Raw genomic sequence first — 14,195 nt, 5'->3', positions numbered from 1 at the left:
ACTGGGGGCAGACACATGCAGGGAGATCGTGAAACGTAGAGTGTCACACATAGTTATTTGGTGAGAGACTAATGCGTAAACTGAAAAACAGAGATTGAGGTAAAACAAGATGCCACTCTCGCATGCCGAGACATTTAATCTGTATACATTCGACAGCAAAATATGACTACCTGGGATTCTGAAGATTCTTGCGATTCAATACAAATGAACAGTTTGGCTCTTAGCCTGCAATTTCCTTGCCGAGTGCCAATAATAAGAATCCTGTACATGCCAGCTATCAGCTTTGTGTAAACATATCTTTGCTGGGTGTGGTTATTGATGTTTTTATCGTAAGGAATCCTGCCAGGGTTTATATTACACATAGCAATGCTGTCTTTAACCAGAGTTCTATCAAACCAATCTGGTGCACTTATATTTTTGAGGATGCACATATATTGTTGATAATGTATGTGTTTCAAATGGTAGTGTTCTGGTCTGTGCTATGTAATTGTTGGGTAAATCTGCAAGGGGCAAATAGTTTTAATTTTTTAATGTGAATCTAAAATTGAACAAGGTTTGACTACGTGTACTGATTTCAACGTTCACTATGAGGGTACACACTGGCGGAGCCAGTGGGAGGGGGGTGGGGTGGCACGTGCCCCCCGAATGATCCGATCGAAGTTCCTAATTTTGATCGGATCATTGGGGTTTATTAGTAATAAATCGGCATTTTGGGACCCCCACTGACACTGTATAGCATATTATTACATGCCAGGGACTCTATGAGATGATAGGATAATCTGAGTCCATAATTGGCAATAAGTAACGGCCAAGCAGTTATAAGTGACTCACAGAATCGTCCGCAGTTGCGTATACAGTACACGACTTCCCTGAAGGCATTCACCTTCAGCGAGCGTGATGCCGATCACATACGGTTCGAATTCGACCCTCGATCGATGGCTGCGCCATCGCCGCACACGCGTCGAATAAAAAGCAAGGGACAAATCCTTACTAACAACTAGCATTTTTCATTGCTGGAGGGGATGCCCCCCCTACCTGAAAATCCTGGCTCCGCCATTGAGGGTACATTTGTTGATTTGAACACCATGCTATCGTCATGAGTGACAGTGGCCTTGCCTGCTTTGCATCATTTAGACCCATGTAGCGAGGATGGAGGGTACAGCACGTTGCACACGGAGGAGCCCCTGCTGGACTCGCCAAGCGAGACGTCCCCGGGTATACTGCCACAGGGAAAACACCGCTTCTACCACCACCATCACTTCCATTAGCAGCATGGGACCAGCCCTGGTTTATTCCCAGTAGCAGCAGCACAGGTCTACCCGCCCGCACAACAGAAGAAATGCTCAGGTGTTGTGTTTAAGCAAATGCAAAATGAACACCAGGCTGGGACACAGAACACGTGCATGTCTGGTAATATCCTGGCTCATCTCACTCTCATCTGCTCCACTTGTACTCATGTTATTTTGGTGCAACATGCACACAGATGTGCATTGCACATTGCTTCTGCATTATTATGATCAACGAAACCGCCTACGTTCATGATCTGAATGTGAAAACCATACAGTGGAGTTTACCTCACAACCACACCAGAGGCATAAACACTGCATTTGTGACCCTTGCCAGCACTTTCCTCGTCTCCCGTGTCCTCAGATGGCAAGAAGGTGGCCGGCAGTGAAAGCAAGTTGTTGTGCCAACAGCAATACAGCTCCACCAAAGAGCAGACCACTTTTGGCCTGCAGCTCCTCCAACACCAAGACAACGATACACATGAGACGAGTGCTTCTATGGATGTTGACTACCAAGTTCTTGGTAATGATGGCAATGAAGATAGTGGGATGGAGACTTCCATGTGTGAGCAGCAGCAGGAGGGTACAATCCACGACAAATGCGGTCCTGACAAGGAAGATAGTGTGACTTCGCAAACAGATTATGGTGAAAAAAACATCTTTACAAAAATTATGATATACCTTTCACAGACGTATCTCAAAGTGCATTGCATGATTCACATATATCAGAACTCCTGGTCTGCATGGGTGTCTGCGGATAAAATAAGTTACTTTCATGGATAGTAGGGTCTGTGAATAAGGCATCTTAAAGCATTGTAAATAACAGCACTTCTGTTAGTGCAACGTGTTGAAATATGCTTTTCAAGAGACCACATTGACAATCGAAAAAAAGGAGTTAATTTGTCTTTTGAGGTTTTGTATGCTCCTGTGTGTGTGAAGCAGGTTTGTCGGAGGCCACTGTGAATGCAGTTCTCATTGATCCAGGGAAGCACGATTGGCCGAACGACTCCAGACTCACTGACAGCATCATCACCTGCACTCACAGCGCATACAGTACCGACTCGGGGACACTGAATGGCCAGGAAGAGCCTAGGTAATGCATATAAAGGATAATATTTATATTTAATGTCTGTGACTTTACATGAAAAACAAATACTTTACTTTCTGAAAAAGTTTCTGATAAAAAAAATTTCATTTGGCTTAAAATAAACAATTTATTTCAAACAAGTAAAGTTTAGAGGTTAACAATATGAATTAGTTACCAACCCTTTAAAATCCACTATGGTATGAAGGCCTGTCATGTCTGTTATGGGTACTATTTGGCCATACTTAACTGCCTTTGAGTGCAGGCGGACGAAGAAGCACATAATTGGTTCCGATACCATTCGCTGCTAATGTTAACCACAGTCAGGAATCAATCTCAGGTCATCAAGTTCTGTGTAGTTCGCCGACTACTGTACAACCTTTTCCACCCCTATCACTGGAGTGAATATATTGATATGGAATTGGTAATCTTTAAGAATAATGCAGTTATGACTGAAAATGTACATTTCCTTCTATGTCAGGCCGCAGACTTTGAGCACCTTGTAATATTGCCGGCAGTCCCACAGGGCCCTGCATACTTAACAGCTGGCCTTGTCCCCAACTCATCCTGTCCCTGCCATAGTTGGGAAACTACCCAGGAGCTGGAGTCCTCCAGTCCATCCGCCGAGCTCTTCCCTGAAGACAGTCCCTGGCTGGCACAGTACTCTACGCCACCACACACAGGTCTGCTGGCGCTGAGGCCATTGTGTTATGTTGGTTTTATTTCTTGTTTCTAAGCCAAACCACAGGAATGTGGCATTTTCATCAAAATGGATCGCCACCAAAGACGATGTGTATCATCCATTAATTGCTCATTTGAGAAGGAAAACAATGACTTTATTTGTCACACTGTTGAAAAATCACAGACTCCGTACTGACTTTGCATGAAGGAAATGGTCATGGTCCTTAGCCAACACATGCGTACTTCATAGAACAAACTTATGTTTAATTTATTCATTTATTGAACTTCTTTCACTAGCAATATTCCGCACCTCCAATTATCACCCCGCACCTCTGATTAGCACGGTTGGCTAAGTATTGTGCAAAGGAAGTTCAATATACATACATCAGACAACACAAGTTGTATAACTAAAATATGGTGAGGTGTGCACAAATGGGTCAAATACACTTGCTGTTCTGCCACCTACTGATCACTTTGTAGCCCAATTGGTGTGTGCTTAATGCATCTGTGTAATCACAATTGTGAAATCTCGTTTAATCCTGCCTCCAAAATGCAGCATTAAAGGTTAGCTTCTCATTGTTGTGTTTTAGTTTGGGTTTTAACTGTTTGTGTGACTTATATTTTTTCATCTCACGCTGCTCTCAATTGCACTGTTATTACTACTTGTGTTTGTAATGCCACGTTTCTGTATCATGCGTGCACAGTCCTGTACTCTCAAGTCATCACAGTGGAGTCGCACTCCTCTGCCTGCGAACCAGCCCAGCCTTGGCTGAGCCTCAGCCCCTCGCTTTTCACCTCACCCAGCAGACAGACGCCGTGCTCCATACTCACACTGGATCAACATGGAACCCTCATGAGTGGTGTGATAGACCTTTCCACTGTGCACAGTCAAATAATCATTTAAGGCATTGAACAAGCTGTGTTTTGGATATACTTTCAAACAATGTTAGTGCAGAAATGTAATGTATGTCATGAAATATAGTCAGAAGACAAGTGACAAGCATATTTTATTTCAGGATGCTGTTGAATAATGCTTGAAATGTTTTATCAGTGCTGGATGAGGATTCACTCCAAGCTGAGGGTGACATCTGGATGGTTCAGAAAAATAACGACATAACACCTCCGCTTCATGAACTGCAAGGACAGGTGACATACACATTTAGTTATTTGAAGTATAGAAGCCTCACATTTTTCTTGTAATGCACCTCTAATTAGCACGTTTGGCTATGTACAATGCAAACGAGGTTCAACATGCATAAAGAGCAAAAGCTGAAAAGTGTACAAAGAAGGTTAAATTCGGAATTGTAATCACTGCACCTTTGCTTGCCCGTTTTAGCTCATCAACGAAGCTTCTTAAAACTCAGACAGCCTGGGACACAACCTCGGTGCATATCTAGAGGAGATCACTGTTTTTGCAGGTTTTGTCTTTTTGTAAGCAGCCCGATGTGTGCCTTCGGCATGCAGGAACCCGAGGTGGTCAGGCTGGCACCTCTTAACCCAGCTGTCATTGCTTGGCATTTGCAGCCAGACGATGGTGGCAGCAGCCAGGTCCCGCCGATCACGTGCGAGGCGTTGCCCAAGCCAATGACGGCACGGCCTTCCCGCTCACGTCACTTGCGCTGCACTCCATCCTCCTACATCAAGCAGGAGGAAGCAGACATTGAGCTGGTGGGCTGCTCTTATATAATAACACTAGCATTCAACTTTGTCAATTAACTATTGGATGGCTTCTCTGCAACATTTCGCTCGTGCGAACAAAACCTCTTAGAGTCTTAAGACCTTTTGAGCAATGTCTTTGGGAAATTTGGCCAATATCATTTTATGAATTTGGTATGTGAAAAGAAACCAGTGTATTGAAAAAACCCAATTACATCAGGAGGTAACACTCAAAAGTATTACACAAATTGAATCCACACAACCTTAATTCTTTGAGAGGACCAATATCAGACGGACCACACCAAATACTGTGCTGCCATCTCTAGGTACCTGGCAACCCGAAACGCTAAATGCCCACAACACCTGTAATGCATTGTTGTTCACCATCCAAGCACGAAACACCCTGCTTTTATTTTGAAACGCAACAGTATCTGGCACATTCAGAATGATTTGGTTGTATGTAACTGTAGTGGTTAATTATTCCACTAGAAATGCAACTAACTTGAATGTACACGCAAGAAAATATGTTTTAAATATATATATAATTCAGAAATAATACTACAAAGATCAATCAACCTGCATTAAATTTTTTATGGAAGTGGTGTTGCTTACATTTAATATTGTGCTTCAGTTTGTTGTTTTAATGATAACATTTCTGGGTACATATTGAGTGTCTTTTCACTCAAGAGTTTAACAAGTCTTCTTTTGCTGCTTGCTTGCTGACCAGATTTACAACCAAAAATAAAACCACAAGGGTGTCTTGTCATTTTGCATCGCCACCATCCATACGTCTTCTGATATGTGCTCTCGTCAGCGATACAACAACTGTCTCCTCTTCACTTGCACATAAGGGCTGGAACTCGAGCGACGACCTGGGCAAGGGCTTTGTGGATGACTGCAAAGACCAAACGTGGACACCCAGCTTGTATACAATGAGGCGGGGTGCTACATACAACTCCAGAAGATCCGTCAACAACAGTAATGACAGCTCCATAGTTGCAATGCAGTTCTCTACACACTAAAGAGAGCAAACTATGATGCCAACAATGATCTGAGCAAGAGAAGCCTCAGTTTTACTTACAAACCAAGTCAAAGTGTTTCTTTGCTCAAGAGTATTGAGCTATGCTCATCTCTGATGGCTGCCAAATAACCCTGTACAATGCCACGTAATTGCGGGAGGCACAGATTTCTTGACAGAACAATGACTTCAGTGGTACAAATTTTGACTTAAAACTTTCGTGACTGCAGGAATTCATATTCTTTGGTTCTTTTGGTAAAGTCACGTAGATAGAAAAATTATAATAAAAATAAAGTGAATAAAATAATACAAATTAAATAAAAATAATAAAAAACCAAAAACACTAATGTAGACTGTAGCCTGGTTCTTAATCTGAGTGAGTGTACTGGCAATCTATTATGTAGACTGTAGCAATAGTTATTCAGCTGGGTGAGTGTACTGGCAGTCTATAATGTAGACTGTAGGCTGGTTCTTAACCTCGGTAAGTGTACTGTCAGTCTGTAATGTAGGCTGTAGCCTGGTTTTTAAGCTTGGTGAGCGTGTGCCAGTCTATTGTAGACTTATTATTGGTTCTTTCAGTAGTTAAAATAAAAAAAACCACGACGTTTCAATCGCAACACAAGCGGGCGTCATCAGGAAAAGGGGGGTTTAGTCTCTAAAGGAAAACTGTTTATAAAGGTTTAGAGATGGGCGTATCCCAAGTGTGTCAGCAGCATGGGCGGGGCAGGTAATGTTAATGTAGGTAGAAGACAAGCAACTACACCAATCAAAGGGCCGCCAGGCAATCATTGCACCTCGCTCCACACACCCACACTGCTGATGGTAGAGGTTGACAAGAAAACACAAATCAAGTAACGACCAAAAGTGGTTGATGACATTTAATTTAGTTATTTTTTAATCTCATATCCCCATTCTATCGGTATCATGAGATGAAGTGTCACAGAGGAGTTCAGTTGTGCTAGAAAACAGCTCACGGAAGTGGAGACCACACAGTTCAGAATGGGAATATTTGTTTATACTCGGGGAGTCCGATGAGCTATAAAGCTCTTTTTCAGAGAAGTTCAGTAGGAGCAGGTCAGAACATTACAACAATACAAAAACACGATACGAGTGCAAAGTATAAAGAAAAAAGGGGAAAAGTTATCTCAAATCGCTTAAAAATACATACAATGAGATCAATCAAAGTCCCCTCTTGTCCACACAGAAAGCAGGCAGCATTTTTACAACACTTTGTGTATTAATTTTCATCGCATGACAGTCAAGTTGTTCTAAGCTGATGTCCTTTAACCATAGCATTATTTTGTAAAAGACGCAAGATGTTGATCCTATTCACGATCGAGCATTAACCTCGCGATATAATTTGAAAGTGTAAACTATTGTGTACTTTTGTCAAACTCCAAATTTCGTATAAACAAATTAGTCAACTAAATTTCTTAAAATACAACTGTCTTTAATTAACTAGGATTCAATAAACTATCCTCAGGACCTTTTTGTAAAAGTCTTGAGGCTAGTTTTTCTTAGCCAAGTAAACGATTATTACTTTATTTTAATATTTCAATAAACTGCTTTTTCTCCTTTTAAGTTGATGGCAGCAGACAACAGCGAGTTGGAGTCGTGCAGGATAAAAGCGAGAAGCCAGGGGGCGGTCAAAAAAGTGTGGCTGGGAGGAAACGGCGCAATTCCCTGAAAACTAAAGTGTCCCGTGATTCCAAGCATCATCTCACTGCTGGCGTGCAAGGCAGGAAAAAATGTATAAATGGCTTCATCATGTTTTGCCGTCTCGAACGCAAGAAGTACATCTGGTGAGATCTCTACAATGTGGCATGTTTAGATTTTTGGCTTGGTTGCTTTGTGTACCAAATGAAAATTAACTGTACGCGCAGTGAGAACCGACTTATTTAGGTAAGCTCAACTTGTAATGAAGTTGTAAAGTGGAATATGCAAACGCTGTCGGTGACTAGGTGTGACTCATTTCCATAATCTCACAATCTTCATTGTCTGAGTCGTAAATGTATAATTATAGGTTTTTTTACATAGTGCCATTGTGTGATTTTACAAAAACTACAATATCAACGACTTTGGTTAGCCTTAAAGCCTAAAAAGGTAAAGCCATACCCGAATTATTAAATTGTAAAGTAAATTTCTTATATTGGGCACGAGCATCATATTTTGGGCAATAAAAGTGGCCAGGTGAGGTGCTGATCCCATCCAACCTCATGCTGTCGTAGCCTGAACAAGTGCTGGCTAATATTAATTGCCTCGGTGAATTCAGGCTAAGAGGGGCCTTTTTTTCCCTGTGTGCATGCATATGTGTATCTGGCATGCAGCCAGCACCCAGCCATAACATCAACACAAACCACGTGCGAGCTGGCTCAGATGTGGCGTGAAATGAGTGGGGAGCAAAAGCAGCCTTTCCGGTAACTGCACGAGATTAAAAACTCGGTGAAATCAATCATTTATTTAAATAAACGTTTACTTTGTGTCATGACTTGAGAAGAATATGAATTTCAAACATAGCAGTGCATCACCATGTCAGAGAACAACCCCTTAAGATGGCTTCACTAAACATCTGTTCGAGCCAGTCTGCCTCTATCCATATTATAGGCATTCATTGTAATTGTATATGCCTTTCAAAAAATAAGTGCTGAATGTCAATGAAATTAAACAAATTGAGACTATGAAACTTACACTTGATAACCTATAAATGCTTATACCAAAACCTACCTCTTTAGAGTACTTTAATCCACACATTTATTAATATTTGCCAATTTACATAATTGTAGGATTTAGCAATTTTTGGATGCATTAATATATTAACATATCAGCTGAAATGCTCTTTGCAGTGAAAAGGCACAGGACTTCAGCAGACAAGACAACCGAGTGGTGAAGACAGGGGGTGGTGCCACATTGAACGGGCCTCCCAAAGTCAAGATAGAGACACTGGTCACCTCTGAGATCGAGCAAGTGTTGGGTGAGTGGATGAATCATTCAGCATCTCTTAGGTGAATTAGTAACTGAGGGTGACAATCATTGAATGTAATTAAGTAATGAAATGCAATGATTTCTTGACATTGTTATATTACACGAGGGCCAATTAAGATTAGATTTTTCCTTTAGCTCGGCACACCTAGGTATCATTATTACAACAAAGGCATTCCATGGCCTTCATCCAGCAGTGGTTTTATAAAGGGCTGTCAATATAGTTTCAGTTAAATTGAGGTACAGTAGTTGGGGCTGTGATGCTGGCAATTGTAGCCTACTTTTGCAATTACTATAGAGTATATCAAAGGGACCTTAACATCTGCCTTCCAGCAGATGGTTTACTTAGTACAGTAGGTCACTTCATATAACAGGATGGCATCTGGAATTAACCCACTTCCCCTGTGCCCTCACTCAACTCCTACCAACAGATCAAGCGATGGAAAATGAGTCGGCCGACTTGGTGACAAAAGATTACTTTTCTGTGCAGCGGACGAGTTGCAAGAAACGTTGGCGGGGGGATGTTTCCCATTCTAAGCTTCACAATTGCCCAACTTCTGGCCCATCTATGGCTGTAGTGCCATTGCCATGTCAGTCTCCCCTGCAGAGATGCTCCCGACGTGCAGTGACACGGAAAACCAGTAGAGTGCAGCAATCATTTGAAAATACTCATTTTGTGGTAGAATTGCCCAAGTCAAGTGCAGAGAAAAAGCAGCAACAACAACAACCATGCCAACCACGATGGAATTGGCAGCCAAAGCAGAAACCAGCTCCATGCCAGCAAGGGATGTAACAGCACAAGATTAGAGAAAACCCAGACCTACCACATGTCAATACTTGTAGTGCGACAGTTCTGGGTACCCAGGTACCAACTACCTCAACACAGGATGCACAGACCTTAGATGGCCCAATTTTAAATTCCCAAACCCTGGCTGGCCTGACCTCATACACCAAAACCAACAGTTCCCTGGCTGTCCCGAGGCAAGATATCCTGACCTTAGATTATAATTATTCAATCTAGAGTATCCCAAATGGCAGATACCCTACTACAGGATTCCCTGACCTTAGCTGCCCTTGCAGGATGCCCCAAACACAGCTGCCCCAGCCACTGTAATCCCATTCACCACTAACCCAGGTTCCACATCCCTCGATACCCCGTCCTTCTCACTAGCTCGGGAGGCGTCATGTGCGGAGAAGGCCACGTTGTGTCCAGGTGGCTGGGCAGGTGCTGGGCATCACGGCGCAAGCCACTTGGCCATGAGATCTGAGCATTGGCGTAATGTGGTTGCCATGTTCCCTGATCTATGGATTTGAATGGTGCCCCCCCGCCCAGTTTTGTAGCCCGGCACCTGGGCCCCTTCGGCCCTTGAGTGCAGGTGCACTGCCTGCACACTCAATGGGCATGAGGAAGAAAATTAAGAGAACAATGAATTCAACTGTTATTAATATGGGTACAATTTACCAAATGAAATGTTATAAATGAATTGTATAAATTAACATGTATGCATTTATTTTTGGAATGTCATAGCTGATTTTAATGTAGGAAATTTTTTAAAAATATTTTTAGAGAATGCTTTATTTCTCCAAAGTAAATTATTTTCATAAAATTATTTTTTACTTCAACCTAGGATGTCAATCACGGTGACAAAAATTGGCATTCTTACTGCACTGTAGCCTCTTTCCTCAGCTCTCACACATCCCCACTCTTTATTTTACTTTTATCCACAATTTCAATTGTAAAAGGTAACAAGTAAAAAGTTAAGATTGGAAGGGTCTGATAGTTGTCAGATGGCAACCCTAATTGAATTGGTTTTCTGTAGATAGCTGCATTGCAGTATTTAAAAATGTTAAACTTTTTAATGAAATTGAAATCTTACTATGAAATGCAGTATGTGTAGATAACACGTTGTATCACAGGCTGGTGCCATGGTGATATAGGGATAACTAAAGTGATATGTTTTAGTATGTTTCACGTCTTGTTTTATACTTATAAATGTTGACCATTAATATAAATGTGACATCTTCTTGGTTCTTTCGGTAAAGTCATGTAGAAGGGAAATAATAAAATAATAAAAATAAAACATAATAAAATAATTCACAAGACATTTCGGCCACAACGCAAGCAGTCGTCCTCAGGTGAAGAACAGGTCTGTCGGAAAGACAGCGTCATTCAGACGCGTCATTCAGACGCGTCATTCAGACGCTGTCTTTCCGACAGACCTGTTCTTCACCTGAGGACGGCTGCTTGCGTTGTGGCCGAAACGTCGTGAGAATTATTTTATTATGTTTTATTTTTATTATTTTATTATTTCCCTTCTACGTGACTTTACCGATAGAACCAAGAAGACGAATCCCTGCAGTCACGAAAGCTTTAAATCGAAATATAAATGTGACATGTATGATATATACACCTAGGGGCCATCCATTTAGTACGTACAAAAAAATCTGTTAAAACTTGACCCCCCCCCCCTCCCTGTACGCACGCGTACTTTTTACACATCCCCCCACCTGCGTACATACACTTGACGCACCCCCCCGAATCCTATAGAACGGCTGATATTTAATCCACGCAGAAACGATCCAGGATTAATAACGTGTTTAAGCAAACGGATAGTCCACCACCGGACTATCTAACTCATTTGAAGGCCAATATAGATATTATCGAGGCTTCACCCCACCCCCCGTTTCCGATGCGTACATTGTCAGTACACACCCGATATGCAAGCGTACGCATTTGGGTTAACCCCCCTCCATGCGTACGTACTAAATGGATGGCTCCCTACAATAAATTATAATTGTATTGGTGTAGGTTCAGGCTTGTGTGTTTAAGTGTATAATTATAGTAATAATTACGAACACCCCTTTCGCAGTCCATTGCTGAATAAGTGCCCCCTCATTCTGTCAGTCCTGGGGGTTGTTTGACCATACTTTAAATCACTCACTTTTGATATTCGTTGTTGGAATTAAACTCCAATTGCTTGGTTCATTGTGAAGTAAGAACACCACTGCACCATTGCCCTCTCCCCACCTACGAGTGTGTGTATAGAAGCAACAATGAGCTGCTTCCGACAAGCTTTTCATTGTAGTTTTGCTTCAATTATAATGACGGTACAATTGTATTGTATCTTATTACAGAAGGAGCATCATTAGGACTATTAGTTTTGTACTTTTGTGACTTAATGATTAAGCTCTGATACTATTTGCTATTATTTATCTGTACTCGGAGTGAATTGTTTTGGAATTTACAAACTGGAAACTAGGATAAATATGCATACCATGTTGTGAAAGCATGCAATGGGATTTCTCAGGCATGTCACTGGTATTTTTTTCCAAAATAGAGCTTCATATACGAGAACTGTTGTGCACTTTTCATCGTTTCTGTTAATTATGTTGTCGTATGGAATTTAATTGGGAACATTCATACAATTTAATATATACAATATATAGGAACACAACAACATGCTGTATGAATTGTCTGTCAAATCCTATATTTCACAAGTTTATGGATCTTGATTTAGTATTGCATGAACACATTTCACATTACATTTCGACCAAATCTGTTTTGCATTTCCCAAAACCTGTTTGATCATTCTGAATACCAATGACGAATGTGGTACATCGTAGTCTGTATAGTGAGGACTCATTTAAATACTTAAGCATTCGCACATCATACAGCAAGTCACTGGTCTTCAATAAACCACGTATGAGTCCATTTAGAAGGAATCTGTACTTGGATAGGTACAATTAAATGTGTTTTTGTACGCAGTATTTCCTTCTCATAAAAAGTATCTTGCAGGCTAACTTTGCAGTTCAAATCCAAATGCATGGCCAAATTAATATTTATATCGTTTGAGCCAATGCATCATGCAGTGTCTGTGCATGTGTAATTAGTGGTGAGATACTGCTATTTTGATCATTTGCTAGAATTGTTCTTTGCATTATTAACAAAATAAGCGTTGTGTAGCATAGATATATGCAGAAAATACTTCTCCTTATGCAGTACTGTATGTCTCTAAAAAAAAGAGGGCTTCTTACACAACCCGTTGGTCAAACTGCCTTCTTGGAGTGTATAATAAATGTAACTTTCATCCATTTCGTTATTTAAGAGGCTGCCACCTCCTTTGCAATGTGAAACTATTAAATTGAGATTGCGTTGCAAAGAAGATAGTGGCATGTTTGTAAAGCCTAGTGCTTTAATTTGTCGATGCAGATGCCGCTGCAGTAATACTGCACAATGAGAGGAATTTGCCATTGCAGAAAGCAATCCTGAAATCCGTTTTTTTTGCGCATTTCAGGATCAAACCTGTGGATTATGGGAGAAGTTGGAATGCACGGGTAATCTGTAATTTACAGGCGTTCGCGGATTATTGGTGCGTGGATTTTTGGAGTTATTCTCCATTGTTAAATTGTGAAAATTTCCATTTCACAAAATATGATGTCATAAGGACATAAGTGCTAAATTGTTACATGTCATGTTATTGCACTCCTGTCTACTTATTAAAACCTTTTCCACATGTATTTCAGTAATTCTAATTATAAAGCAGAAATGTAACTAGAATGTGCCTTTAGTTGGGGTTATTACCTTCCTGTACTGCTGCAACATGGTTAAGTATCGTCACTGGGGTGGTGACATGGCCGAGCAGTAATGTGTATGCTGCGTAATGCAGAGGTTCACTGTTTGAATTCAGCCATGTAATAAGTGTAAAAAGCTCCTTGGAGACATCCCCGATCACGGGCCTCGTTCCCCCTTATAAACTCGCTCGGCCCCACACCTATCGGACAGTAGGCCCCCCCACCCTACTACAACATGTGTGTTCTTTATTGAATAATTATTCCAGTGCCTTCTGGCCACACGTTTCCAATTATCTAAATTTGTGCCTTCTAGCACTTTCTGTTTAGTCCCCAAACACCCCCCCCCCGTCCGTGTGATTGACACGTTCATTCCAGCGACGCTCCTTTCCGGCGCTCTCTTGGAGGACTCTGTTAGCCTGCCCCATCCTGCTGATCTTTATTGTGGTCGTTCCTGATTCTTTCTTGGGAAGTCCCGCAATGTTGCCCGCAGCTGGCTTGGTTGTCTCGGGTCGACTTCACCCCGGCATCCTCTTGCGATGTGGTCCGGCCTCCCGGAGCGGTAGCAGTGGATCTCCGCACAATCCCAGGTCCCTCCGCAGGTCTGCCACAGTCGCTGCTGTTGTCGATCATGCCTCGGGCTGTTGATTTTCTGCATGGCCGCTACCATCTCCAAGTTCGCCTGAAGATCATTACCCATGCTGGGCCCGGTGGTGGCCGCCGTTGTTGCTGCTCCTGTCGGCTCAGCTGGTCCTCTGGCTCTTAAGCTCTCCGTCATTTGACACCTGTGCCGCCATCCGAAATGGCGCTTCTTGCTTCGTGTGCTCGGAGGCACTTCGTGAATCACATGGAAGTTTGGTCGCTCTTCAGCACAATCGGTAATACAAGGCCGCTCCCTTGGACGAGGCCTCGTATCTGCTCC

The 14,195-nt window shown here is 42.0% G+C and overlaps 2 long non-coding RNA genes across 2 annotated transcripts; both read left to right on the top strand.

Annotated features, from left to right (window-relative positions):
• Positions 1–2,955: 2,955 nt before the first annotated feature.
• On the top strand, positions 2,956–4,416 carry LOC144720133 (uncharacterized). Its single transcript, XR_013585712.1, has 3 exons — positions 2,956–3,053; positions 3,756–3,911; positions 4,103–4,416. It is a non-coding gene; the product is annotated as an uncharacterized LOC144720133 (long non-coding RNA).
• Positions 4,417–4,547: 131 nt separating this feature from the next.
• Positions 4,548–8,690, top strand: LOC144720132 (uncharacterized). Its single transcript, XR_013585711.1, has 5 exons — positions 4,548–4,719; positions 5,559–5,685; positions 7,308–7,527; positions 8,053–8,142; positions 8,569–8,690. It is a non-coding gene; the product is annotated as an uncharacterized LOC144720132 (long non-coding RNA).
• Positions 8,691–14,195: the final 5,505 nt, after the last annotated feature.

This window comes from Lampetra planeri, chromosome 7 (assembly GCF_965212315.1).
Source record: "Lampetra planeri chromosome 7, kcLamPlan1.2.h2, whole genome shotgun sequence".
Taxonomy (NCBI): domain Eukaryota; kingdom Metazoa; phylum Chordata; class Hyperoartia; order Petromyzontiformes; family Petromyzontidae; genus Lampetra; species Lampetra planeri.
The sequence above is the reverse complement of the archived record's forward strand: the minus strand, read 5'-3'. Positions and strand labels throughout refer to the sequence as shown.